The sequence below is a fragment of the Nicotiana sylvestris genome, chromosome 1 (assembly GCF_000393655.2).
Source record: "Nicotiana sylvestris chromosome 1, ASM39365v2, whole genome shotgun sequence".
Classification (NCBI taxonomy): Eukaryota; Viridiplantae; Streptophyta; class Magnoliopsida; order Solanales; family Solanaceae; genus Nicotiana; species Nicotiana sylvestris.
Window position 1 is genome coordinate 8,500,084 of NC_091057.1, and position 27,870 is coordinate 8,527,953.

The window sequence follows — 27,870 nt, forward strand, 5'->3', positions numbered from 1 at the left end:
AAATAAGAGATTTGGAGGCGACTCTCCAAAGTCGCCACATAAAATATATAGATTTTGTGGCGACTTATTTGTCACTACAAAATATACGTTTTTAGTAGCGACTTTACCTAGGTTGCAACAAATATGTGCCACAAAAAGGCTAAAAAAAATTTCCCGCTCAAGAAAAATTTGGCTCCAAAAGTTTTTGTGGCGATTTATATTTTGTCGCCTCTAAAAGGTCTATTGTGGCAACTTAGTCGCCACTAATACATTTATTTTATTAAAAAAAGGAAAAGATTCCAAAAAAGGACAAAAAGTAAAATGAACAAAAAAGCACATCTTCCCTACGTTTTTGGTCAGAGACTCAAAAGTCCTCCCTTTCACTCTTTAACTCATTTTCCCTCAAAAGTAACCCTAAGTATACCCAAAATTCAAGAAGTTAACAACGATTTCTTCCATGATTTTCATTTTCGTCGAAGAACCCATGTCCTAGGCCTGTTTCTCATTCTACTTGCTCACCAAATTGGGTTAGTTTCTCTTTCTATTTCCTAAAATTTTGTGATATTTTGTGGGTTTATTGATTTTTTTTCTCTGTTTATTTTTTGATCTATCTCTACATATATGAATGATTAATCTTGGGTATTTAAGTCCTATTTTACCCAGTTTGGTTGTGTTCAAAGTTGAATGTTTCGACTTTCCGGTGACAAAAGCTTCTACGGCTGAAGCGATGAGGCAAAAGCTTATATTGCTTCTCTCACTTCTATGTTTACCTTATTTTCCTTTTTTCTTTATTTCATTCTCTGTTTTTGCTACTGCTAGGTTGTGTAGATTGTTTATTTTTTCTTATCATTGAATTTTGAATATTATTAATAAGTTAACATTAAGCTAATAAAAGTAGTTTTGTGTAATTAAATTTCTGTCTGAACCTTTTAATAGATAGTATCGTTTGTTTTTTTGTATGTAACAACTAAAATTATTTTATTTTGTAAAGCAACTACCTAATTAATATTAGTAACTACTATTCCTTATACGAGATGTGGGTTGAGAGTCTTTGCATAGTCATATATGGGAACTGATTCTTTGTTACTCGATGTATTTTTGCTAGTAGTTGTACTCGGCCAGAGTTGCATAGTTCAAGACATGCCTATAGTACTTTGTTTGTTCTAATTATTGATCACATTACACTTTTTACTTATTAATTGGTGTGGGTGTGATGAACCAAAAGGTCATCACTTGATTTACGAGTAAATGATGTGTTCCGAGGCCTTAGAAGCCTCCTTTTTTCTTCATCTCGATTTGCGTGCGCGATCCGGGCACATATCCGGAACGTTTTTATGTGGAAATGTGATGAAAATGTTAATTTGGCCTTTAAAATTAAATTTAAGTTGACTTCGGTCAACATTTTGGGTAAACGGTTCCGGACCTGTGATTTGATGGTCCCGGAGGGTCCGTAGGAAAATATGAGACTAAGGCGTATGCACGGAATCGAATTCCGAAGTCCCAAGCTCGAGAAATAAATTTTTAAAAGAAATTATTTCACTGAAAATATAAGAGTTTTTGGAAATTTGATTATATTTGAAATTTATGGTATCTGTGAGACCCCATGTGTTTTTTTTCTTTCTTCTCTTACGTAATATACGTAATATGGCGTGGTTATATTAGGTATATATAATTGGGTATAACACATTGGGAGAATAAGACTGAAAAATGTGTGGTAATATTAAGGAATTAAACTAACGCTTTAGGTCAAAGGAATTCCTTAAACAAATGTTCGTGGTTAAAGAAATGGCTCGGGTAGCACCCCGCGCGTTCGAAAGGTTTAAGTTAATTTGCACCTGTGGGATAAGACTAAGAGTGTCTAATATGTTAAGAATAATGTGTTATGAGGTATTATAATATCATACTGGTCACATGTTAAGTTTTGGAGTCAAGCAAGTTGCGAAATAAAGGTCGGCAAAAATTATTGTAAATTTCTCTAATAAATTTTCTAAACTTTGGGTCAAATGTATAAGACAATTTATCCCAATATATAGAGAGTTATGGGACCCACAACCTTCCCAATCGAAATTCTACGAGTCTAGTTCGCAACCAAAAAACCTCACATCAAACCAACATCAGAGTAAAAAGTTATGATTGTTTTACCACAGACTGTCCGGGCTGAAATCGGATCGCGAACCGGGTCGGGTAAAACAAGTGGTATAAGTCGGCAAATTTGACTTTTAAGACCTCAAAACATTTCATTTTAGTCCCAAAACAGTGAGCAAGTTGAAGAGAAGGTTCTATGGTGTTCTTGAGTGATTAAAGTGTGTTTTTAACGATTTCTATCGTTAAAGTTTGCCCCCATGCCTAGAAACACAATCTCTACGCTTTGCAATCGTTTCCCCTTTCTATTAGCTGTGTTTGGAGCTATTCTTGGAAGATAGGAATTTGTTGTTCTCTCTGGTTCTTCAGGCTTTATACTTGATTTGCCAAGGTAATCATCTTGGGACTCTTTTATGATCGTTGTTATAAAGTTCTACGGACGTTTTGTCAAGTTAGGGTCATATGGAAAATCTGTCGATTTAAACTCAATTATGAACTATTTATAGGTGCGTATAAGCTATATATATAGTGTTTGCGAAGCTTAGGACGTAAGGAACAACTTTCAAGAAGGAACTACAGGCATTCAGACGTTCGTTGGAAAGGTATGTTAAGCCTAAGCTCCGTCCTTCCTTTTAGCACGAATTCTTGGAAATTTCTAAGACGTCAAATGTAATATTTTACTATTCTATTGCTAGAAAGACCTTCTGTGAAAGGCATTGGGATCGTAGCTGAAGTATTTTGATGATGCTATTAGATTAATATTCTACTCATTTAGTTAAATAAGGTATTCGACATCTATATGTGTCATTTTGTCGTCTTTCTTAACTATATGTCTCTATATATGAATTCTTATTCGTCTTTGGGTTGTGTGACTAAAAAAATGAAGGCATTTAGTATTTGCGATCAGTCCTTCTTCCTTGTTAAAGTGTATTTTAAAATCTCTAAAGTGACACGTCGATTTCCAAAAATCTCAAATATAATTTTTGTGTTTAAACTACTAAAACACTTGATTTTTGAAATGCTTTCTTTTACTAAATATCAAGAAATCAGGTATAAGAACTAAGTGAAGCACCTTAAGCTTTTTATGGACATCTTTAGAGTTAAGTTATCTTTCTAAAAGTCAAGCTTATTAAAAAAAAGCAAAAAACATATAATGTTCCACGAGACAATTGTATGAGATACGAAGGTGATTATAAGATTATGAGAATAAGAGTATCAATGAGCCAAGATTGGCTAAGTTCTTGTTATGACTGTCATACCTCCTTTTTCTGCCCCCGCAGAGGTGAAAAAGTTTTTCCAATTAAAGGACAATCGAAACGGGATTTGTTTATTTATTTCAGAGTCGCCACTTGGGAGATTTAGGGTGTCCCAAGTCACCAATTTAATCCTGAATCGAGGAAAAGAATGACTCTGTATTACAGTCTGCGAACCAGAAATCCGGATAAGGAATTCTGTTAACCCGGAAAAAGGTGTTAGGCATTCCCGAGTTCCGTGATTCTAGCACGGTCGCTCAACTGTCATATTCGGCTTGTTTATCTGATTTTATACAAATATGAGCTCATATGCAAGTTTTAACTTTTAACCGCTTTTGTCATTAATATTATTATTTTTTATCAAGAATTGCAACATCATGGAAATACATCTCGAACCACGTCACATCAATGCACCCGTGGTTGTTGGCACATTTTCATTCTGTTGAGATTTGGATTTGGGCCACATAAATGTGCACCCGAGTTTAAGAAAATTAAATTATTAAAGGCGCGCCTAAGACGACTCGCGTAATTTTTACTTTGGGTAGGGCCGTGAAATTTTGCTAAAACGGTCCCTCTGAAGTCTAAGCAATTTTAAAGAAAATATTTACTGAGGGCCCCGCGATTTTTTATTTTTTTTAATTCGGCGAGGATCATCTCATTCTTATTTTTTAAAGGAATTTGCAACGTCATGGACACGCATCTCGAACTACGTCACAATCAATGTACCCGTGATTAAAGACACGTCTCGACTCCGCTGAGATTTGGATTTGGATCACATAAATGTGCACCCGAGTTTAAGAAAGTAAGATTAATTAAGACGCGTCCTAAAGAAACTAACGTATTGTTATTTTGGGTAAGGCCGTGGAGTTCGCTAAACGGCCTATCCCGAATTCTAGGTAATCAACACATACATTTTTGTGAGGGCCCCGCAATCTGCGCGTTTTATTTGGCGAGGCTCATCTCGTTTATTTTAAAAGGACGATCCTAAAGCGACTACATTTTCTATTTACCTTTGTCTCTAAAGAAAAAAAAAACCTAATTAATTACAAACATGCAATGTCCCAACTTTTGTTGTTCGAATCGACAACTTAACAATGACGCACCTCAATGACAATACATACCTTTATTTTAATTGACAGACGTGAACTCCCAAAATTCCTAAATCAATTTATCATGCCCGTTAACTATTACGAACTATGGGTTTTAATGAACCGATTTAGTGTAAATGAACCTTTCCTTTCCTGACTTTTAACCGTTTTCAACACTAATCTACCAACAACATTTCAGGTTTTGCTTACTATCGAATTCAGAAACTGTTATTCAACGAAGACATCCTAATATAATGGCATGATCAATGATAAAATTACTAGCGAGTACAGTGAATATTACTAAATCAGCTCATGAATTGGAATCCTATTACAAGTTCATTACCCTTTTAACCTGACCTTAATCTAGACTCGCCTATTACTGATGACATTCGAGTTCCTCCAAACTGATTCAACAATCCCATTTCACAAACCTGTTGAACTGACTACACTTCATGCCATTCCAAAGATTCAATTTAACATTTCAATATTATACAATGCTTAACAGATAACCCACCTTAAAAAACAGTTTTGATTATACACATAACTACTATCTATATAACAGGAAAACATCAAAACTAACACCAATTAAAATGTAGGCAGTTCTTAGTTGATCAACAAATGTGTTCGAACATTTCCTTTCAAACTTTAGCGAGCTTACATCAATGTGGTTCAGGGTAGTGTACCTGGTATAGGAAAGCAAAAAAAGAAGAGGAATGGTCAGTGCAGCAGTAGCATACACAGCAACAGCAGCAACAGAAAAACAGCAACACAACCCCAACAGTCAGATTTTTGTTATCAACGGCAAACCCAACCAACCAAAATCCAGTAATACCTAGTAGGAGAAACCAACAACAGATTTAAACCAAACAGAGGCCCAGTGAACTCAGAAAACCCAAAACACTCAATTGAAACAGTGTTGAACCAGCGGAGAAACCAGGAAAACTGAGCTGAAAACCCAGCAGTGTCCCAACAAATACAGGCTAAGCAGAGAAGGAAACAGATGCAGAAAACAATAGCCTCTAATTTGTTATGTTCAAAAATCCAGCACACTCTTAACTCTCTATTACTCTGAATTTAGACTGACCTATTCAAGGTTTGAAAGTCCAGCCTTGTTTTTGGCTTTTTCTTTTATCTCTCAACACTCAAAACTGTCCAGCCTCTAAACTTAACTGTCCAGCTTCTAAATTTTAACTGTCCAGCTTCTAAATTTTTATTGTCCACCCCTTTCTTAGCCAAGAATAACTCTATTTATAACCTGAAAAAGGACCCCCTAAGGTCTGCCTAGAACTTTACAGCCTCTAGGTCTGCCCATACCCCTTAATCCCCCATGCCTAAATGCCTTTTCTTAATCCCTACTATATTGTTCCCCATGCTTGTCCTATTTGTTTTAATCAAGAGTCATGAGTGTATTATAATACTCACTTAATTCTCATGCTTGTTGTTTTGTTCCCCATTGTCATTAGGTTAATAGTATTTAATTACCACTTGACATGCTTTTAACTCAACCCCTGATTACACTCTGTCAAATGCCAAAATTACCCTTAACAACTGCATATTACTGTATTACCCTAACTTTAATAGTCAATATATAAACCCCTCTGAATTTAGCTAATCACTGACTACTAACTAATCAACTTAAACTCAATACTGATTTTAGGTTGGTCTATTAGGTTTCTACAGCTATACCCAACTATCAGCCTAAGTTCAGCCAATGATTCAAACTCAATCAAACAAGGGTGCCAATCAAATGGTATGAGTTGGTCATATTGAGAGCCAATCCTGACCAACTCAAAACCAATTGATCCAATAGGCAGTTGAGGATGCAAACTAAGATCGAAGCACTACTGCAACAGGCCTATTGATACAAGTCTCACCATAGGTAAGAGGAACAGGCTAGTAATCACATTGAAATGAGCAGACTCAGATTTTCTAGTTTTTCAAGTGAACTCAGTTGACGACACTTATTCAATCGACTATATGCACACAATGGATAACAACAAACAGACTAAAACACCAAGACAGAGTGATTCGCATCTCTGGGGAAAAACAGGGAACCTAAGTATTAACTGACTATTTGATGATTTTAATCAAGTTGCACACACAGTTCATCACAATAGATTAACAAACGAGCAAAAGAATTGACTAAATAAGAGGTCTACTTGAAGATGGACAGAACTGAAAGAAAATGACAAAAAGAATCATCAAATTAGCTAGACATGCTGACAAACACAAATAGAAATTCAAACACTGACAAAAGGGACAAGGAAACATATCTTGGGAGCTCGAACCAGGCTTGAACTCGGACTCGACCATTTTTGGGGTTGAATGGACCTTAATCGAGTGTTCTCAACTGAGAACACTTCGACTAAGGTCCATTAGACCCTACATCGTCTTTCAATTCTGACAGACCTCAACTTTTGGTCTTTTTAGGGTTCTTCGTGGTCTGATTTGGGGTTCGTTCAGTTCTGGTCAGATTTGAACGGAACCAACAGCGTTTAGGGTGTGAGGGAGGCCAGGAGGTGTTGTGGTACGAGTTTGGGGTCGGTGGGTGTAGATCTGGTTTTTGCTCGAATCTTCGATTGAAGATTCGAGAAACTGCAGGGTGATTCGAGGTAAATGGTTAATGGATTCATGTTCAGGGTGGTTGGGTGCATCAGGGGTGTTATTTTGGTAGTCATCGGAGCCGTGGTTGCTGGGTTTACGGTGGGGGAATCCTAAGGCGGCTAGGGTTTGAGAGGGGGTTTTGGGGACGAAGATGAACATTGGGCGAGGGAGGGGGGGTTTGGTTTGGGGCGTGGGGTGACGGATTGGGATTTATATACGGGATGGGTGGTTTAATCCTGGCCGCTAAATCAATCAAGATCGATGGCCAAGATTAAGGGAGCTTAACAATACGATGTCGTTTGGTTAAGTAGGGGGGTCGGTTCGAACCAGGCAACGGGTCAGGTTCAGGGAACGGGTAAGGGAGGTGAGATCCTGGCCGTTGGATTGATTTAATCCAACGGCTCCGATTAAAAGGAACCAAAACGACGCCGTTTGAGGCGTCTGGGAGCTTGACCAAATTGGACCGGGTATGGGGTTGATTTGGGCCTGGATTTGGGTCCATCAAGGGTGGCCCAACCTCGATTTCTCTTATTTTTACCCATTTTCCTTCTTTCTTTTAATTATCAAAATTAAACAAAATCCTAAATAAGTCATAAAATCAAAATAAAATAAAATTACATACATATTATTTAACACCTATAATAATTAACACACAATATTAAAAAAATAAAATCACACAATGACAAGAAATACATGTGCATATTTTTTCTTTTAACTAAATTATGGTTAATTAATTCGTAAATGCACCACTAATTCGTAAATGCATGCAACATGTATTTTTGTATTTTTTAACTATAGCAAGACGAGCATTTACGGATAGACAATTATGAAAATGTCACACAAATTCCCAAAATTGTACCCGAAGGTAACTTGTTTTATTTCTTTTTCGATTTCTTTTGGAGTAGTTTCCGTGAAGCAAAAATCACGTGCTCACAGCTGCCCTCTTTGACCGAAAACGCAAAGAGCTTTCGTGCAAAGATGAAGTGAGCGGATACGAGCGATTTTTGCCATGTTGGAGCACTCCGTGTGAAGCATTTTTTTGAGAAGAAGATTTAACCGAAACTTTGCTTCAAAGGTTTCCTATATATCCCTAGCTAAAGGGGAATCATGTTAATGTAGTTCAGGAAGTGTTGGTAGCTGGGACTACCATGGGACTGCGATTTGCTGTTACTGCTGCTGCACGCTGTTACTACTGCTTACCGATCTCCTTATTACATCGTGCTTTAAAAGGAAAATCAAGAAGCTAGGCTAGATAACGGATTACAAGATCCCATCTATCCTCCATTTGTTTCTTGACGCCTTGCTTCCTTGTCGGCTTGCGTCTATTCCAGTGCTTCTTTTCTTTCGAGAACTGATGGGGATGATACTGGCCTTTTGCTTCTCTGAATGCCAATTCTCACTGTCTGGCTCTGTCCGCTGGGGATATGGCTTCCTTTATTAAGCTTTTTTGCTATGCTGGGAATAATTTGATGTTCAAAAGCCGCTCCTCTCGAGATTTGTCTTATCTTCCTTTCGGCTCATGCGCTTGAATTTGCACTGGGATCTCTTGTTGCAACCTTCTGTTTTCTGGTGAGTTGCTGGTTTCAAGACCTGAAAATGCAAAGATTGAAAAATATTCCTCTTGTTATACAGGTGGGCTCCTATCTATCTAAAACATGAAAATATTCTTCTTGTTATACAGGTGAGCGCCTATCTATCTAAAACATGAAAATATTCCTCTCATTATACAAGTGTGCGCCTATTTATCTAAAGCATAAAAATATTCCTCTCATTATACAGGTGGACGCCTATTTAACTAAGACATAAAAATATTCCTCTCATTATACAGGTGGGTGCCTATTTAACTAAGACATGAAAATATTCCTCTCATTATACAGGTGGGCACCTATTTATCTAAGACATAAAAGTATTCCTCTCATTATACAGGTGAGCGCTTATTTAACTAAGACATGAAAATATCCCTTCATTATACCGGTGGACGCCTATTTAACTAAGACATAAAAATATTCCTCTCATTATACGGGTGGGCGCCTATTTAACTAAGACATGAAAATATTCCTCTCATTATACAGGTGGGCGCCTATTTAACTAAGACATGAAAATATTCCTCTCATTATACAGGTGAGCGCCTATTTAACTAAGACATGCAAATATTCCTCTCATTATACAGGTGGGCGCCTATTTAACTAAGACATGAAAATATTCCTCTCATTATACAGGTGAGTGCCTATTTAACTAAGACATAAAAATATTCCTCTCATTATACAGGTGGGCGCCTATTTAACTAAGACATAAAACTATTTGAATTTATTTCCTCGTTCCTCTGAGAATTTTTTTTGACAACGACAGAAAATTTTCTGCCCCGGTTTTGGTGACCTTCCTTGTGGCGTGTTTTTCTGCCATCATCAACCTTTATTTTCCTGTAGCAATCAAAGAAAATTTTGTTAGTTTTAACATGGTGAGTGGCCGTGTCACTCCTGCTGGGGGATGATTTTTCCTTTCCCTTCCCTTGCTCTGTGCTTCCAAAACTGGTTGGGGATAAAGTTGCTTGCTGGGGATGATATGTCTGCTGAGGATGGTATTTCTGCTGGGGATGGTTTTCCATTTATCCCTTCCCCGCTCTTTTGTTTCAAAACATGCTGTGGGAGTCCTTTTCAACTCCAAAACTACTTCCTTAAAAGTTTAATTTCTCCCAGCACTGCAGGGCATAAAATGTTATCACCTGGGGATAACGTTATTGAGGACAGGACTGTTGAGGTTATCTTGCTGCGGATTAATTCTCTCTTCCTCCTTCCCCCTTTCTGTGGTGTCTGACCACCTCGGACCTTGGTCCTTGATCTATCGAAGTTCTGCTGGGGATCTTCTTGAAACTTGGTCCATAAGTCCCTCAACCGTCGTTTTCCGCTTTTCTTCATATCCCCCTTAACTTTCTAGGCCAGTTTGTCATTTGGTTTTGCAACAAACACCTTTTGTCTTATTGCCTTGGCTTTGACCTGTCCCATTCGCATTTTGCTTTGTACCATTTTGGCCCCTGGTAGTAAACTCTGAAAAATCCTTTTCAAAACAAATTTCTGGAAAAAGTCTTTTTAGACAAAGAAATGAAAAAGATAGAAAACGAGAAAAATCTTTCTGAACAAATGCTGGGGGAGAAGAAAAGGAAAAAACTTATCTGGACGGTATGACTGGTCCAATGATCATGTTGCGCATTACGGATTAATCGACCCAGTCTATTTGTATCAATCAATCTTCCTGATGGCCTCACTTGCTGGGGATAAATAGGTGCCCACCGCTTCGCGAATGCGGATCCTTTTTGCCAATCTATCTTGTCGCCTTATAGTGCCCTTCGAGGGGTTTTCACTAATAAGACTCTCTCCTTTCTCTCAGTTCACGTCGCCTTATGGTGCCTGTGAAGGTTTTCACCGATAAGACTCTCTCGTTTTATTTCTCTCATCTTTCGTCGCCTTATGGTGCCCGTGAAGGTTTTCACCGATAAGACTCTCTCATTTTATTTTTCAGCGGGGGATTGGAGTGCTGCCGATAAAACTCTCTCTTCCGGAGATTCTTTTCAGCTATTAATTCATTTCCAGTTTATGATCCTCTTCTTTGCTGGGGATCAGTGTATTATTCCCGGCTTCCATTTGCCTGACTTGGCACCTCTCGGATATTGATCGGGAGGTCTTTTTGGACATCGGTGTTGGTTTTGTGCGGGTTTAAAGAAAGGCTATCAAAAATTCAAAAATAACTTCGACGGGTGAAACACTACAACTCTTGGAATCAACCCTTTTTTTTTGAAACTTCAAAAACATAACTCCTGCCCCAGTTTTCTTGCTTGGGGATTTTTATATTTACACTATGTGGAGCTATGCACACTATGCACACTACAGTGCACTATGACCGAGCCGTGAGGCGCCTACGTATCCTGTTTGAAGAATCAGGTCAAACGTAGTTCCTACATTCCTTTGTTTTTCTTATGACCTTTATCTTGTTTTCATTTTTTTTCATATGTTTTTTTATTAGTGACTCCAAAAGAGGGGTATGAAAGAATAAACAAGGCTCAAAAAGGGGAAGCGAGGGTTAAAAGTGTTTGGATAGAAGAAAGAATTGCCTCCGTCATTTCATTAACCAATAAGTACCAAGTACAAACAAACGAACCAATAACTATCATAATCAAAGAAATTACGCATAATATCTTTTGACTACATCAGAATTGATAGCCATGTCGACGCATCTTCCTTCGATATCTGTTAGACATAAAGCGCCGTTGGATAACACTCTGGTCACAATATAAGGCCCTTGCCAATTTGGGGCGAACTTGCCTTTTGCTTCGATCTGATGTGGGAGGATCCGTTTCAATACTTGTTGCCCTACTTCAAATTTTCTAGGGCGCACCTTCTTATTGTATGCCCTTGCCATTCTCCTCTGATACAACTGGCCATGACACACTACTGCCAATCTTTTTTCATCTATTAAGTTCAACTGCTCCAGTCGAGTTTTGACCCATTCATCGTCGTCAATCCCGGCTTCAGCGACAATTCGGAGAGACGGAATTTCGACCTCTGCCGGTATTACTGCTTCAATTCCGTATACCAATAAATAAGGAGTTGCACCTACGGAAGTCCGGACTGTAGTGCGATAACCTAACAAAGCAAAGGGCAATTTCTCATGCCATTGTCTAGATCCTTCTACCATCTTCCTCAGTATCTTCTTGATGTTCTTATTGGCTGCTTCAACTGCTCCATTCGCCTTGGGACGATATGGGGTGGAATTGCGGTGTGTAATCTTAAACTGTTGGCATACCTCCCTCATCAAATTGCTGTTAAGATTTGCACCATTATCCGTGATGATCACTTTTGGGACCCCAAATCTGCAGATGATATGGGAGTGAACAAAATCCACCACTGCCTTCTTGGTTACCGACTTGAAAGTTTTAGCTTCCACCCACTTGGTGAAGTAATCGATGGTCACCAGAATGAACCTATGGCCGTTGGTCGCTGCCGGCTCAATAGGCCCAATGATATCCATGCCCCATGCGACAAATGGCCATGGCGCTGACATTGTATGCAATTCTGTCGGCGGAGAATGAATCAGATCTCCGTGTATCTGACATTGATGGCATTTTCTCACGAAATTGATACAATCATGCTCTATAGTGAGCCAATAGTACCCTGCTCGAAGAATCTTCTTTGCCAATACATATCCGCTCATATGTGGCCCACAAACTCCAGCATGCACCTCCGCCATAACCGTCGTGGCTTGACCAGCGTCTATACATCTTAGTAATCCCAAGTCTGGGGTTCTTCTGTACAACACTCCTCCACTGAGGAAGAAACCATTTGCCAAATGCCGGATGACTCTTTTTTGGTCTCCGGTGGCCTGCTCCGGATATATCCCCATCTTAAGGTACTCCTTTATGTCATAAAACCATGGCTCGCAATCCACTTCCTCCTCTACCACGTTGCAATAAGCATGCTGATCACGAACCTGAATGTGCAAGGGGTCAATATACATTTTGTCGGGGTGGTGTAACATTGATGCTAAGGTGGCCAATGCTTCGGCAACCTCGTTATGAACTCTCGGGATGTGTCTGAATTCCACTAATCGAAATCGCTTGCTCAGATCGTGCAAACATTGTCGATATGGTATGAGTTTCAAATCCCGTGTTTCCCGTTCACCTTGAATCTGATGCACCAGGAGGTCCGAGTCTCCCAAGACCAAAACGTCCTGGACATCCATGTCTGCAGCTAGTCGCAAACCCAAAATGCATGCTTCATACTCGGCCATATTGTTGGTACAATAGAAACGTAGCTGAGCTGTAACAGGATAGTGACGTCCTGTTTTCGAAATGAGTACCGCCCCTATTCCAACCCCCTTCGCATTTGCGGCTCCATCAAAGAAAAGCTTCCAGCTTGGTTCCTCGGGTAATTCCAGCTCACCTGTATGCATTACTTCCTCGTCTGGAAAATACGTCCTCAAAGGCTCGTATTCTTCATCAACGGGATTCTCAGCCAAGTGGTCGACCAACGCTTGGGCTTTCATGGTCGTCCTCATCACATAGACGATATCAAACTCTGTGAGCAAAATTTGCCATTTTGCTAACCTCCCTGTAGGCATATGTTTCTGGAAAATGTACTTTAATGGATCCAAACGGGAAATAAAATAAGTAGTATACGAAGACAAGTAGTGCTTCAACTTCTGAGCCACCCAAGTTAGGGCGCAACATGTCCTCTCGAGTTGAGTGTACTTGACCTCATATACTTTAAACTTCTTGCTAAGATAATAAATGACCTGCTCCTTCCTTCCTGTAATGTCGTGTTGCCCCAACACACAGGCAAACGAATTCTCCAGGACCGTCAGATAAAGAATTAATGGTCTCCCCGGCTCAGGTGGAACCAACACAGGTGGATTGGACAGATACCCTTTGATCTGGTCGAAAGCCTTTGACACTCCGCCGTCCAGTCTACCGTAGCATCTTTCTTCAGCAGCCGAAATATGGGTTCACAAGTCGCCGTGAGTTGAGCGATGAACCTGCTGATATAATTTAGTCTTCCCAATAGACTCATTACCTCCGTTTTGTTCTTTGGCGGTGGCAAATCTTGGATGGATTTGATCTTGGACGGGTCCAACTCAATACCCCGTTGACTGACGATGAATCCTAATAGCTTTCCTGATGGAACCCCGAAGGCGCATTTGGCCGGGTTGAGCTTAATATCATACTTTCGAAGTCTTTGAAAGAACTTTCTTAAGTCTGCTACCTGGTCTTCCTGACGCCAAGACTTTATGATCACATCATCTACGCACACTTCAATTTCTTTGTGTATCATGTCGTGAAACACAATAGTAATTGCTCGCATGTACGTTGCCCCAGCATTCTTCAATACGGAAAGCATTACCCGGTAGCAGTAAGTTCCCCATGGCGTAATGAAAGCCGTCTTTTCCGCATCTTCTTCGTCCATTAAGATCTGATGATATCCTGCATAGCAGTCCACAAAGGATCCGATCTCTCGCCCAGCGCAATTATCGATCAAGATATGGATGTTGGGCAATGGAAAATTATCCTTAGGACTTGCCTTGTTGAGATTGCGGTAGTCGACACATACCCTGATTTTTCCATCCTTCTTCGGCACTGGTACCACATTGGCCAACCAATCGGGATATCGAGTAACCCGAATAACTTTTGCCTGCAGCTGCTTGGTCATTTCTTCTTTGATCTTCACACTCATATCCGTCTTAAACTTCCTCAGTTTTTGCTTGACCGGAGGGTATGCCGGGTCAGTAAGCAATTTATGAAACACTAGATCGGTGCTTAATCCCGGCATATCATCATATGACCATGCAAAAACATCTTTGAACTCAATGAGGGTTTTGATTAATTCCTCCCTAACGTTTGGCTCAATGTGGATGCTGATTTTGGTTTCTTTGACATTATCTGCATCCCCTAGATTTACAGCCTCGGTGTCATTCAGATTAGGCTTGTGTTTCTCTTCAAATTGGCACAGTTCTCGGTTTATTTCTTCGAAGGCTTCATCCTCGTCATATTTAGATTCATCGTCATAACCGATCTCTTGTATAATTAAGTCGGAGTCAGATTGATTTATTAGACTATGTCGAAGATCCGTTGTGCATGCCATTTCATTAGAACCAGTACAAAGAGAACTGTTCAGAAAGAGAAAAGAACAAAACGAAATTAAAATGAGACAAGAAAAGAGAATTTTATTAAAAATGCGGGATAACAGGGTTCACACTTTACAAAATAAAATGGGATTTGGATTACACCCTGGAATAATCCGAAAAACAAGAAAGAAAAATCAAAGCCCACTACCAGGACTCCCCCCGGGTAGGAAGATGAGTAACCGTCCAATTGTTGGTTTTGGCCTCAGGCCCGGGCACAAACTGTATGTCTGCTCCGCTGGAACCCTCTCCAACTTCTACCATATTGACATCAGCGAACAACTTTTCGAAGCTCTGATTCAAATCCCCGTCCATCCCAATTAATGGCCCGAGAAGTTTCGGGACCGGTGACCCCTTGGCACTTTCTCTAATAAAGGAACCGGAGAGACGCGGAACTGGTTTGGGATGAAACCAAACTCTCTTCTTCATTTTCCGCGCTTGCTTTACATCTGCCGCAGTAGGTTTGAACCCCAATCCAAAGGTCTCTAAATTCTTGGGCAAGGAGACAGGTTGAACAATCCCCTGAAGCTCAGCCCCCAGGCCTTTTCCTGGCACAAACCCATTACCCAGCATCTCTGAAACCATCATGACCATTGCGGAAGCTACCCTGGGGTGTGGAATGCTTTCACCCTCGGGAATCTTGTTTGCTGACACTGCATCGAAAATCTGGTAAACCCAGGGACCTTTGTCATCATTGGTTTCTATGAAGGGCACAATGACGCCTCCCATGGTGCACGCAGTGTCCTCTCCATGCAGCACGACATCTTGTCTGTCCCATTCGAACTTGACCATTTGATGCAAGGTGGATGGCACCGCTTTGGCCGCGTGGATCCACGGTCGTCCCAACAAAAGGTTATAAGATACCGCGGCATCCAATACCTGGAACTCCATGGTAAACTGGACCGGGCCGATGGTCAACTCGAGTATAATATCCCCCACGGTGTCTGTTCCACTTCCATCAAATCCTCAAACGTAAATGCTGTTCTTGCGGATTCTACCATGGTCAATCTTCAACTGGTTCAGGGTGGATAACGGACAAATATTGGCACTTGAGCCGTTATCCACCAACGCCCGAGTAACTGCCGAATCTCCACATTTGACAGTCAAGTAGAGAGCTTTATTATGTTCTGTGCCTTCCACTGGCAGATCATCATCAGAGAACGTTACCCTATTTACCTCAAAAATTTTGTTGGCAATCGTTTCAAGGTGGTTTACTGAAATTTCATTGGGCACATGAGCTTCATTCAGTATCTTCATCAGGGCCCGACGATGTTCATCCGAATGGATCAATAGTGATAACAATGAGATCTGGGCCGGTGTTTTCTTCAATTGTTCGACCACGGAGTAATCCTGCACTTTCATCTTTTTCATGAATTCCTCAGCCTCTTCTTCTGACACGGGTTTCTTTGTTGCGGCTGGGTTGGATCTTCTCAACTCCACTAGAGCAAAACACCGTCCTGATCGAGTCAGTCCCTGCGCCTCACAACTATCCTCCTCCACTTGCTTTCCCTTGTACATTACCACTGCCTTTTCATACTTCCAAGGCACGGCCTTGCTATCAATCACTGGCAATTGGACTACCGGCTTTATGGTGACCAGTTCCCTGCAGACCCCTTTTAACACAACTACGGGTGTGGATGATGTCCCCGATACTACTAATTGGGCTGGCTCTGGTTTCTTTGTTGTGGGGGACGGATTCTTCCCTAATATCACCACTGGCTTGACATCCTCCCCCTTCAACTGTACCCCTGGTTTCCCACCGGTCGATTCTTCTTTCGGAGCGGCTTGGATCATCATCACCGTCTGTGAGGGCTTCCTCGGCTCTCCTCCTTTACACACCAACTCGATCATGTGAGCTTCGCGGTGTACTGGCAATGGGTTCTGGTTGATGTTGGGTGTATCCGGCGTCTGGACCTCGATCTTGTTGGCATCAATAAGATCTTGTATTGCATGCCTCAACCTCCAACATTTTTCGGTATCATGCCCTAACATTCCTGAGCAGTACTCGCAACTTATCGATCGGTCCAAATTTTGGGGTGGGGGGTTTGGCTCTCTAGGCTCGACAGGACTTACCAAACCTAGCCGCCTCAATTTGTGGAACACGGCGGTATAGGTCTCTCCTAACTTAGTAAAAGCTCTATGCCTCTGTAGCCTGTCATTTCTAGCAGCTTGACTTCCTCGAAAGCCCGCCCCTGGAGGGTTCCTGTATGATCTTGGTGGAGGATAGGCGTTTTGTGGTGGAGGGTATGTGTTTTGTGGTGGTGCATATGTGTTTGGGGAGCCAGCGCGCGCCATTGCGGGCGAACCAGAGGCTGAGTGTATGTTTGGGCTTGGTGCACGGAGAAGTGTGGTTCTTGAGGTGGATAGTAGTGTTGTGGCGGGCTGTATGGATAATTTGGCCTGTGGGGTCTGGGTTGGTTGTAGTATGGTTTGCTGGACCTGGACCAACTGCCTACCTCAACTGTGGCGACTTCTTCTTTCTTCTTCCTTCCCAGCGCACCTCCCGTGCCGCTCTGAATGGCCTGGGTCGTTGCTTTGAGCGCTGAGTAATTTAGGATTTTATCGGACCTCAGTCCCTCCTCTATCATAACCCCTATCTTTACTACTTCATTGAAGGACTTTCCAACCGTTGTCACCAGGTGACCAAAGTAAGTTGGATCCAGCGTTTGCAGGAAGTAGTCCACCATTTCTCCCTCTCTCATGGGAGGATCAACCCTGGCTGCCTGTTCTCTCCAGCGGAAACCAAACTCGCGAAAGCTTTCCCCAGGCTTCTTTCCGGTCCTCAGTAATGTGAGACGGTCAGGGACTATCTCGAGATTGTATTGAAAGTGACCCGCGAAAGCCTGCGCTAGATCATCCCAAGTGTACCATCTGCTGGGATCTTGCCTGGTATACCATTCCAATGCCGATCCACTCAAGCTTTGACCAAAATAAGCTATCAGTAACTCGTCTTTGCCGCCTGCTCCTCTCATTTTGCTACAAAAGCCCCGCAAATGTGCCATAGGATCCCCGTGCCCTTCATATAAGTCAAACTTAGGCATCTTGAATCCTGCCGGGAGTTGGACGTCCGGAAAAGGGCATAGATCCTTGTAGGCCACGCTGACCTGGTTGCCCAATCCATGCATGCTCCTGAAGGATTGCTCCAGGCTCTTGAACTTCCTCATTACCTCATCCTGCTCTGGAACCTTAACCGGTTTTTCAATCTCCGCCGGGACTTCCAAGTGTGGATTATAGGTATGGGGTTCTGGTTCATTGAATATGGGTTCAGGGGGATAGTACTGCGCATCGTTAGCCTGAAACAACGGCTCACTAGTTGATCTTTGCAGTGTGGCTGGTGTGGGTCCCATAAAAGTGGGAACATTGGGTGTTGGGAGATGTTGATGGGGTGGTGGAGCTTGGGAATCATAAGGGCTTCTCTCCTGATAATAACGGTGATTCGGGAGGCTTGTTGAAGGGCCAGAGTGAGGGTAGTCCGGCACATGCCCTAGTGGTTCAGGGCTCTTTTGTACTTTAGCCAAGGCTAACTGCATCGCATTCATCTCCAATCCCATTCTTTCTATCTTCTCCATTGCCTCTTTCAGCAACTGGCTTACTGGCCTTTCTTCCTCGGCACTATTTTCTGAAGTAGTCATGATTATTGGCACAGGTCCCTTGGATCTGGTTTGATAAGGATGTGTTGCCAGAACGCTTTAACAACTAACTGTCTGGCATTTGTGGAAAACAACAAACTTGTTAGCGTTAGAGTTTAACAGATTTAGTAATAGCACATTGGGGATGCAATGCTCCTAGGCAGTTAACCATTTCTAACATGTTTTGCTTTAACCGACAATAGTACAACAAAGAACATGTTTCACATTCATCTCCAAACTTGTTTTGCTTATTTTAAACAAAGAACAGCAATAGTACAGATTCCAAAATTCTTAACCTGACTCGGTAAAAGAAACAAAAAACAACATATGGGAAGATAACGGACCCATAAAGTCAAGACTTGAACTAGGGATACATTAAGGATTTCAACTTAGGTGCTCGCGAGGCATCGTTCGGCCTTTCCGCGGGCTTTGGTGTGAGACCTCTTTGTAAGCTTTTCAACTCATTCATGATCCGGTGAACATAGCCCATGACGGAGGCGAGTAGGGTATCACGAGGCATTTGCTCACATGCCAAGCATCTCCTGTAAATGTAGTGCCCAATCTCGTCAATCCTATCTCGGATGTTGTCCCTTTCCCTGAATAATTGCTCTATTCGCCAGTTTTTCTGTCCCAGTGCTTGAGCATTATCGACGAGTCGATCTTGGAACCTCTCCATTTGTTTTTCCATTCTGTCCATCATGTCATAACAGCGCCTTCTGTCAGCTTGGGCATCTCGGGCTTGTTTAAAGATCCGCTCCTGAAGAGTGGAGTTTGTTTCTCTTAATAGTCCGATGCTTATTTTGCTTATTTCAGAATCCCTTATGACTTGTTGCAGATGCTTTCTTCGTGCCATTGTACCTTTTGCCCATCTGGCCCGCATTCTTGCTATGCAAGCTTCAGATCTCTCCAAGTCCTCTCGGCTTTTGCTGACCTGACTCCTCAGCCCTGCTATCAACCTCTTGTTGGACCGATTTTTCTGTTGGTTGTCAGCCTCTTTTCTTATTTGTCGGATTCGGGCCTTCAGCACCCCATTTTCTTGGGCCAACTTGTTCTTTTCCCCTTTATCGGCAGCAACTTGCACATTGTTTTCGAATTCTACATCCCTAATCTGTTGTTTCAGCTTGCCTATTTCTGCCCTGTAGTTTTCTTCTTTCGCGATCCAGCCCCATTGTTCTTGCGATGACTCAACGAAATCTTGGAGGTGAGGTCTTTTGGTTGGCCGTTCTGGTTCGTCTCTCGCAGTGCTCTTCTTTTTATGCCAAGCGAGATAAGCAGGTGAGACTTCACCTCTGGATAGGTTGCACACTCGAGTATTTGCCGGCAAATACTGGCATTCGCTCCATATATAACGAACTGTCTTTTCATGAAATTGGCCGTCGTTGCTAACCTCGACTGCATAAATACCGAGATCTTCATCTAGGTGTACCACCGGACATCTTCCCAATTGTCTCATCACCCGGTAAGGTGCATAAGGTTGAATACCTCTGAGTCCCATTAAGAGGAAGTAAGGACCAGTGGCGGGCATATACACAATTTCTTCAACAGGAAGCCAACCCAATGTCCAATCTATTTGTACTGCGGTGATGGCACGGAGATAGGATACCCAGTCTTCAAACCCTTCCAGTAATCTGAGCCCTGAAAGACACTATCATAGGAGCAAACGTGCTTTTATTGTTGGTAATCAGGACCTTGACGATTCCAGCCACCTTTAAATCAATATTTCTATCTTTCCGAGGAAACACCACAATGCCTAAGAACGCTACCATGAAGGCGAACCGCCTATGTTCATCCCACTTTGTCCGATTCCCTCTACTGCAAACACCGCTTTTCGGATCATCGAACCCTCCTATATGCCCATACATCTGGTATGTGAATTGCAGAGTAGAAAAACCCCTATCCAATTCAGAGTACGAGACTCCCTTGCTTATCTTTAGTAGATCCATAAACTTGTGTGAATTTACGGTTCTCGGAGCGATCAGATATTTGTGCCTTAACCCCTCAGTAACGTCCATGTAGCCTGCTACCTCTTCTAAGGTTGGGGTGAGTTCAAAATCCGAGAAGTGGAATACATTGTGGGCTGGGTTCCAAAATGTAACCAAAGCCTTTATGATGTCGCATCTGGGCCTGACATTCAACAAACTGGTTAGACCTCCCAGATGCAGTTTGATCTTGTCTTGCTCTGACTTTTCCAAATCCTCCCACCACAAGCGCAACTCCAAAGGGATCTTGCTCCTAACTGTTATCGGCAAACTTGGACCTGTGCTCATTCTGCATGTTGGTTTGGGGTGATTAGGACTCGTGGGACTCAAAGAGAAAAAAAATAAACCAAAATTGACGCACATTTAAATAAAACTCCGGACTTGTCAAATACGGCCTTTCAGCACTTCGAAACAGATTTAAAGGCTGTGTTTTACCAACTGGACGAAACCCTTTAAAAAAAATGAGCAAGAGCGGCGTTCTTGCAAAAACAGCCTTCCTGCCTTTTTCTAGGGACATTTGGCCATTTTTAAAGAATGGAGTCGCCTGACTTCTTTTTGACGAAAAAAAATTGAGGTTTTGACATTTCTACCTATTTTTGCAAAAAGGAAAGTTGGACCCGATGGGGGTTGCCTACGTATCTCACACCCTGCGAGAATCAAACTGGCGTAGTTCGGGCAGAGAATATAAACCAAATTTTGGAAACAATATATTTTTTTTCATTTTCCATGACACGACAAACTATTTTTCCTCTTCTATTTTGAAAATAAGACAAAACAAAGACTCTTCTTTTTTTTTCTTCCTTTTTTTTTTAACAAACAATGACCAACCTATTTTCCAAACCAAAAATAAAACTCTTTTCTACATATTTTTTGCTTTTTGAGTGAAACAAACTATACAAAAAATAAACATTTTTTTTTCATTTTCCCAAAATTTCGGCAGAACTTCGACAGTATTTAGGCATTGGTTTTTCTAAAATAGGCAATTAACTCTCTACACTGTTACTTCATTCTTTTTTTTTTCACAATTTTCCAATATTCCAGATTTTTTGAAGCTGGTCAGCATGCAAGTCTGAAGCAAATAAGTGCATAAAGCAAACAGGATGCAGCAGGATGGTCTTTTCATTTCAGGTTGCTAGTCCTAGACGGACTCAACCCCTGTGTTGAGTCCCCTAAGTCAAATGCACATGATGCAAATAAGCGTTCCTACTAGGGATCCGGCATGAGGCTTTGTTATACTAAGTTTTAAAACCTAGGTGTTTGTTCTAGACCTGGCTTACCCGAGCGGACAACTCAAGCCGAGGATGAGAGCTGTGTACCGGTAACCAAAAGGCCATCCGGTTTTGCAACTCATCCGAATCCTCGTTCTATTTTGGGATATGACACTAACAGAAAGAAGTCACGACCAGCGTGCACTCCTCAAGAGAGAGAAGAGAAGGTTTCGGCACAGTTTATATATACAGTTTAAATAATATCAAAGCGGTAAAAAACATCATTTTGCACATTTAAGCCCAATCATATAATAAAAATCATAAAATAAATACAGCCAAATACAACAATTATTCTAAGCTCGAATTCTTGAATCCTGAACCAGAGATTCTGGGTGTTATCCCCAGCAGAGTCGCCAGAGCTGTCACACCTCCTTTTTCCGCCCCCGCAGAGGTGAAGGAGTTTTTCCAATTAAAGGACAATCGAAACGAGATTTGTTTATTTATTTCAGAGTCGCCACTTGGGAGATTTAGGGTGTCCCAAGTCACCAATTTAATCCTGAATCGAGGAAAAGAATGACTCTGTATTACAGTCTGCGAACCAGAAATTCGGATAAGGAATTCTGTTAACCTGGGAGAAGGTGTTAGGCATCCCGAGTTCCGTGATTCTAGCACGGTCGCTCAACTGTCATATTCGGCTTGTTTATCTGATTTTATACAAATATGAGCTCATATGCAAGTTTTAACTTTTAACCGCTTTTGTCATTAATATTATTATTTTTTATCAAGAATTGCAACATCATGGAAATACATCTCGAACCACGTCACATCAATGCACCCGTGGTTGTTGGCACATTTCCATTCTGTTGAGATTTGGATTTGGGCCACATAAATGTGCACCCGAGTTTAAGAAAATTAAATTATTAAAGGCGCGCCTAAGGCGACTAGCGTAATTTTTACTTTGGGTAGGGCCGTGAAATTTTGCTAAAACGGTCCCTCCGAAGTCTAAGCAATTTTAAAGCAAATATTTACTGAGGGCCCCGCGATTTTTCATTTTTTTTTATTCGGCGAGGCTCATCTCATTCTTATTTTTAAAGGAATTTGCAACGTCATGGACACGCATCTCGAACCACGTCACAATCAATGTACCCGTGATTAAAGACACGTCTCGACTCCGCTGAGATTTGGATTTGGATCACATAAATGTGCACCCGAGTTTAAGAAAGTAAGATTAATTAAGACGCGTCCTAAAGAAACTAACGTATTGTTATTTTGGGTAAGGCCGTGGAGTTCGCTAAACGGCCTATCCCGAATTCTAGGTAATCAACACATACATTTTTGTGAGGGCCCCGCAATCTGCGCGTTTTATTTGGCGAGGCTCATCTCGTTTGTTTTAAAAGGACGATCCTACAGCGACTACATTTTCTATTTACCTTTGCCTCTAAAGAAAAAAAACCTAATTAATTACAAACATGCAATGTCCCAGCTTTTGTTGTTCGAATCAACAACTTAACGATGACGCACCTCAACGACAATACATACCTTTATTTTAATTAGCAGACGTGAACTCCCAAAATTCCTAAACCAATTTATCATGCCCGTTAACTATTATGAACTATGGGTTTTAATGAACCGATTTAGTGTAAATGAATCTTTCTTTTCCTGACTTTTAACCGTTTTCAACACTAATCTACCAACAACATTTCAGGTTTTGCTTACGATCGAATTCAGAAACTGTTATTCAACGAAGACATCCTAATATAATGGCATGATCAATGATAAATTTACTAGCGAGTACGGTGAATATTACTAAATCAGCTCATGAATTGGAATCCTATTACAAGTTCATTACCCTTTTAACCTGACCTTAATCTAGACCCGCCTATTACTGATGACGTTCGAGTTCCTCCAAACTGATTCAACAATCCCATTTCACAAACCTATTGAACTGACTACACTTCATGCCATTCCAAAGATTCAATTTAACATTTCAATGTTATACAATGCTTAACAGATAACCCACCTTAAAAAACAGTTTTGATTATACACATAACTACTATCTATATAACAGGAAAACATCTAAACTAACACCAATTAAAATGCAGGCAGTTCTTAGTTGATCAACAAATGTGTTCGAACATTTCCTTTCAAACTTCAGCGAGCTTACATCAATGTAGTTCAGGGTAGTGTACCTGGTATAGGAAAGCAAAAGAAGAAAAGGAATGGTCAGTGCAGCAGTAGCATACATAGCAACAGCAGCAACAGAAAAACAGCAACACAACCCCAGCAGTCAGATTTTTGTTATCAACGGCAAACCCAACCAAACAAAATCCAGTAATACCCACTAGGAGAAACCAACAACAGATTTAAACCAAACAGAGGCCCAGTGAACTCAGAAAACCCAAAACGCTCAACTGAAACAATGTTGAACCAGCGGAGAAACCAGGAAAACTGAGCTGAAAACCCAGCAGTGTCCCAACAAATACAGGCTAAGCAGAAAAGGAAACAGATGCAGAAAACAATAGCCTCTGATTTGTTATGTTCAAAAATCCAGCACACTTTTAACTCTCTATTACTCTGAATTTAGGCTGACTTATACAAGGTTTGAAAGTCCAGCCTTGTTTTTGGCTTTTTCTTTTATCTCTCAACACTCAAAACCGTCCAGCCTCTAAACTTAACTGTCCAGCTTCTAAATTTTAACTGTCCAGCTTCTAAATTTTTACCGTCCACCCCTTTCTTAGTCAAAAATAACTCTATTTATAACCTGAAAAAGGACCCCCCTAAGGTCTGCCTAGAACTTCACAGCCTCTAGGTCTGCCTATACCCCTTAATCCCCATGCCTAAATGCCTTTTCTTAATCCCTACTATATTGTTCCCCATGCTTGTCCTATTTGTTTTAATCAAAAGTCATGGGTGTATTATAATACTCACTTAATTCCCATGCTTGTTGTTTTGTTCCCCATTGTCATTAGGTTAATAGTATTTTAATTACCACTTGACATGCTTTTAACTCAACCCCTGATTAAACTCTGTCAAATGCCAAAATTACCCTTAACAACTGCATATTACTGTATTACCCTAACTTTAATAGTCAATATATAAACCCCTCTGAATTTAGCTAATCACTGACTACTAACTAATCAATTTAAACTCAATACTGATTTTAGGTTGGTCTGTTAGGTTTCTACAGCTATACCCAACTCTCAGCCTAAGTTCAGCCAATGATTCAAACTCAATCAAACAAGGGTGCCAATCAAATGGTATGAGTTGGTCATATTGGGAGCCAATCCTGACCAACTCAAAACCAATTGATCCAATAGGCAGTTGAGGATGCAAACTAAGATCGAAGCACTACTGCAACAGGCCTATTGATACAAGTCTCACCATAGGTAAGAGGAACATGCTAGTAATCACATTGAAATGAGCAGACTCAGATTTTCTAGTTTTTCAAGTGAACTCAGTTGACGACACTTATTCAATTGACTATATGCACACAATGGATAACAACAAACAGACTAAAACACCAAGACAGAGTGATTCACATCTCTGGGGCAAAACATGGAACCTAAGTATTAACTGACTATTTGATGATTTTAATCAAGTTGCACACACAGTTCATCACAATAGATTAACAAACGAACAAAAGAATTGACTAAATAAGAGGTCTACTTGAAGATGGACAGAACTGAAAGAAAATGACAGAAAGAATCATCAAATTAGCTAGACATGCTGACAAACACAAATAGAAATTTAAACACTGACAAAAGGGACAAGGAAACTTATCTTGGGAGATCGAACCAGGCTTGAACTTGGACTCGACCATTTTTGGGGTCGAATGGACCTTAATCGAGTGTTCTTAGTTGAGAACACTTCGACTAAGGTCGATTAGACCCCACATCGTCTTTCAATTCGGACAGACCTCAACTTTTGGTCTTTTTAGGGTTCTTCGTGGTCTGATTTGGGGTTCGTTCAGTTCTGGTCAGATTTGAACGGAACCAACAACATTTAGGGTGTGAGGGAGGCCGGGAGGTGTTGTGGTACGAGTTTAGGGTCGGTGGGTGTAGATCTGGTTTTTGCTCGAATCTTCGATTGAAGATTCGAGAAGATGCAGGGTAATTTGAGGTAAATGTTTAATGGATTCATGTTCAGGGTAGTTGGGTGCATCAGAGGTGTTATTTTGGTAGTCATCGGAGCCGTGGTTGCTGGGTTTACGGTGGGGGAATCCTAAGGCGGCTAGGGTTTGAGAGGGGGTTTTGGGGACGAAGATGAACAGTGGGCGAGGGGGGGTTTGGTTTGGGGCGTGGGGTGACGGATTGGGATTTATATACGGGATGGGTGGTTTAATCCTGGCCGCTGGATCAATCAAGATCGATGGCCAGGATTAGGGGAGCTTAACAATACGATGTCGTTTGGTTAAGTAGGGTGGTCGGTTCGAACCAGACAATGGGTCGGGTTCAAGGAACGGGTAAGGGAGGTGAGATCCTGGCTGTTGGATTGATTTAATCCAACGGCTCCGATTAAAAGGAACCAAAACGACGCCGTTTGAGGCGTCTGGGAGCTTGACCAAATTGGACCGGGTATGGGGTTGATTTGGGCCTGGATTTGGGTCCATCTAGGGTGGCCCAACCCCGATTTCCCTTATTTTTACCCATTTTCCTTCTTTCTTTTAATTTTCAAAATTAAACAAAATCCTAAATAAGTCATAAAATCAAAATAAAAATAAAAATTACATACATATTATTTAACACCTATAATAATTAACACACAATATTAAAAAAATAAAATCACACAATGACAAGAAATACACGTGCATATTTTTTCTTTTAACCAAATTATGGTTAATTAATTCGTAAATGCACCACTAATTCCTAAGTGCATGCAACATATATTTTTGTATTTTTTAACTATAGCAAGACGAACATTTACGGATAGACAATTATGAAAATGTCACACAAATTCCCAAAATTGTACCCGAAGGTAACTTGTTTTATTTCTTTTTCGATTTCTTTTGGAGTAGTTTCCGTGAAGCAAAAATCACGTGCTCACAATGACCTATTATGTACATTTAAAGTTCATATCACACATGACATATTATGCATGAACTTTGGGCTATAATCGGAGGTAATGAGCCTATTTGCCCGAAAAAACTATATATATTGTACAGATGACCACAGGTTGGCAATATGATACAGGTTAGCTACCGGGAGAGACCGTCATTGCTAGCATTTGGTTGGGTATGTCATGCATTTGCATCAATATATATGTATTCACGGCATACGATTAGACGAGCATACCGTGAATATTTGATTACTATGAGGTCGGATGTCGGCCATGGAGGCTATCAGAGTTTAGTGTCAAGTGGTATTTCTATTACTTTTTTTTTACATTAGCTATGTATGATTCTACTTTCTGCCTTACATACCAGTACATTTTTATTCATACTGATGTCCTGTTGCCTGGAGACACTGCATTTTTGTTTTGTGCGTGCAGGTCGGGGTAGGGACTTTGATCGACCCCTCCGCTAGGATTTCGGGGTTCAGCTGTGAGTTGGTAAGCTCCACCTCTTCCTGGAGCTTTCATAGGATGATTACTTTTGTTGTACAGTTTGGGTATAGTCGGGGCCTTGTCCCGACGGTGCTTATGACACTCTTAGAGGCTATTGTGGACACAGTTTTCTGGGTTTCTTTTTGCAGTTTTCAGTCTTCAGCCCATATGCTCTGCATGTATATATATGTGTGTAGGCATGCATGTCTCCAATCGTGGCCTCGTCGGCTAGCTAGTACTTTATTATTTTGGCTCGTCTACCTTTGTTTATATGGCTTATTGTTATTCAGGTCATGACCTTCATGTTCCAGATGTAGTATTTCAGATGTTGTGCTGCCCGATCTGTTGAGACCCAGTTTAGTTAGCTAGTATGTTTAGTGGCTAACTCGATCGAATACAGTATCAAGTGCCAGTCGTGCCTCCCCTAGTTTGGGGCGTGGCAAACTTGGTATTAGAGCATGTCGTATCCTAGGGAGTCCACAATCCGTGTCTAGTAGAGTCTTGCTTATGAGTATGTTATGTACCACACTTATAATCAGGAGGCTATGAAACATTTAGGAATGGTTACATTTCTTTCAATTAATAGATCGTGCTATAGAGCGAAGTTATAAGAACATGTGAAATCTAAATCGTGCTTTGTGTTTCTTATTTTAACAGGCTACTTACGCTCAGGTGATGGCACAGCGAAAGATAGGTATGGATCCGAGGGAAGGTACCAGTCGTTCCCCATCGGGTCAGAGGGATAGATTTCCCTTAGAGGCACACAATAAGTCTCCAGTACCCTTAGTTTCAGCTTCCCCAGCACTTGTTGGAGCCCAGGGAGATGTAGTACCCCCAGC

The 27,870-nt window shown here is 41.1% G+C and overlaps 1 long non-coding RNA gene across 4 annotated transcripts; it reads left to right on the top strand.

Moving 5' to 3' along the window:
• Positions 1-324: 324 nt before the first annotated feature.
• LOC138878649 (uncharacterized) lies at positions 325-27,854 on the top strand. 4 transcript variants are annotated; one of them, XR_011402541.1, is made up of 5 exons: positions 325-506; positions 2,568-2,663; positions 26,680-26,848; positions 26,978-27,037; positions 27,689-27,854. It is a non-coding gene; the product is annotated as an uncharacterized lncRNA (long non-coding RNA). The 4 variants fall into 4 exon arrangements; XR_011402539.1 differs by lacking the exon at positions 27,689-27,854 and having other exon boundaries at positions 26,978-27,179; XR_011402540.1 differs by lacking the exons at positions 26,680-26,848; positions 27,689-27,854 and having other exon boundaries at positions 26,978-27,179.
• The last annotated feature ends 16 nt before the right edge of the window (positions 27,855-27,870 follow it).